This window comes from Montipora capricornis, chromosome 7 (genome assembly GCF_036669925.1).
Source record: "Montipora capricornis isolate CH-2021 chromosome 7, ASM3666992v2, whole genome shotgun sequence".
Lineage (NCBI taxonomy): Eukaryota > Metazoa > Cnidaria > Anthozoa > Scleractinia > Acroporidae > Montipora > Montipora capricornis.
Genome location: NC_090889.1, coordinates 49,531,231 through 49,533,730, shown reverse-complemented (window position 1 = coordinate 49,533,730; position 2,500 = coordinate 49,531,231).

The window sequence follows — 2,500 nt, the reverse complement described above, 5'->3', positions numbered from 1 at the left end:
TTATATTTCTTCTAAGAAGCTTTCGTTTTATTTATTTCCTGATGATACAAACCTGCTGTATGCTGACAGGGATTTGAAGTCACTAGAAAGTGTAACCAACATCGAATTGCAGAAAGTCTGTGACTGGTTGAATGCAAATAAGCTGACCATAAATGCAAAAAAGTCCAATTTTGTCGTCTTTAGGCCATAACAAAAGAAGCTTACCTATCAGATCAATATAAGGATATACAATAATGCCTCAAATAGTGATACTTTTCTTGAATGCAAAGATTATGTAAAGTTCCTGGGTGTGCTCATCAATAATACTTAACTTGGAAGTATCATATTGACTACATTGCCTCTAAAATTAGTAGGGTTGTTGGAATTATATCATGATTAAGACACTCTGTCCCTCAAAATACTTTAATCCAAATTTTTAAAAAAATTAAATTAAATATTTAATTAAGCTTACTGGTGTTCAAGTGGATATTAATATCTGGTAAGTCTCCTATTAAAAGGAACATGGTGTACAGCAGCAACATAGGGAAATTGAATTACCCTGATAATGGTAAAAGTCATGCATTATTGTGGTAGCGATAATAACAATGGATTTTCAATTCAAAGTAATGAGATGTATCAAAAAAGTGAAAACTAACCTTGAAAAATAATAAATTGAATTAAATTAAACAGCAGGATTTTTCTCACCTTGTTGATACATTGCACATATTTTTAATTGTGTCTCATCCACAAGTTCTCTGGACGGCCAGATATTTATCTGTCCTAGTTTCAAGTGTAAAAAATTGATCCAAGATATAAAAATTCTGCTTACAATTGACAGGGATACAAAGCCTTGTCTGAGGCGACACAATGTAAGAAAAAAATTCATCTATATTTTTCAACGCTTGTTTCACTGAATGTTTTACTATGACCAGCCTGAATGTCGTCTTTTGCAGAGGACAAATATTGAATATATAAATTCATACAAAGCATTCATCGTTTTCAAATTAAGAAATCCCGTGTAAAAAGTAATAAGGGAAGCAAAACAATCGCCACTCGAGTTCCCTGAATTTTATCTCCAATCAGGGATTTTCTCCTTCAACAGGAAAACCTGCGAGTAAATGCGAGTAAATGAAGGCATCTTTTCTAGAGATTTCCCCAGCCATTGCTTGGGTATTTCATACTGGGTGATGACGAAGGAGTCCAGCTCATAATATTTATAATCCTCTTTTTCTTTTGGTGTTAATTTCGTCCAGATCAGGTTCTATCACCACTGGATCCCGTCCACTTTTCACGTATTCCTCCACTCTGCAAAGCTTATTTTTAAAAAAAGGGTAACTAATAAACTATTATTTAAAATGAAAGCCTTGTGCTTACCGTTTTGCAAGCAAAGGTTTTGTTTTGAGTCCTTTAAGGGAATCCCCACTACATCACATCACGCAACCAAAACCGCAACTCTTCATTCTTCAGCGAAGAAGGATTTAGGCCAGCTAACGAGGCTCCGGGAATTTCATATTTGGTAAGAATAACTGAGTCATTCATTGCACTACTTGAGCACGCCACTTTAGGAGGATTTAGCTGATAAGACCGGAATATCACATAACATCACGCTTCGAAATTGTTGCTTGAAATTGGGCCAACTTTATGTCCAACTCTCAACAGGCCTCTTGTTTAAAATCTTGCGCGGACATTTTTCCCCGCGAACGATGAGCAAGGCTTGATCCCTTTTGAGGGGGTACTGGCACTAGTAATCAATCTTTTGCCGCCCGATTCGAAATCCTCCAAGAGAAAGCTTTCTTTTGGTACCTTGTTTGCCTCGCAAAACCCTGTTTTTGACGGAGCACTACAAAAGCAGCTTAATCAGAGTAAAATTCTTGTTCTAAGTGAGTTCGCAAGAGCATTTTTTTGAGGTCCTTGGAGCCCATTTCGGGAAAAGTAAAACCATAGTTCCCTAGAAATGGTATTTATCTTTTGTTTTTGTGAAAAAAATAGTCAAAATTTGGAGCGCAAGAGTTTGGATTTTTGTTTCAAAAATTGCAAAAATCTTTGCATTGCTTTCTAGGTCAAGAAGTGTACAGCCTATTCTGTATACATGGGAAGCAACAAGAAACCTCCACGGAGGTCTCAAGACAAAAAGCTAAACTCAGTGATCAGTATTTGTCAAAAAGTAAGGAGCTGTGTGGGTTGAAAAATAAAATAAAGCATCTCCAAGAGAAGAGTGAGAAAGTGCAATAATGCATGAAACAACTTTAAGTAACACCAGTTCAACCACGTTCAAGAGCATTTGAAATTTCAAAAAATACTCCCACCTTATGTAACAAGGACCCCTCTAAACTTTCTGATGATGGTAAATTGAAGTTACCTCGACGAAGTGCCCAGAGGAGGCAGTTGGAAACCTTAATGGCTGCTGCAGAGATCAATGGAGGCACTGTAGAGAATAGAGCTCCTGCTCTGAGGGTATGATCTCTACTATCATGAAGTATGGGAAAATAAGTGATGTTTCCAAATATTTCTGCTCATCCAA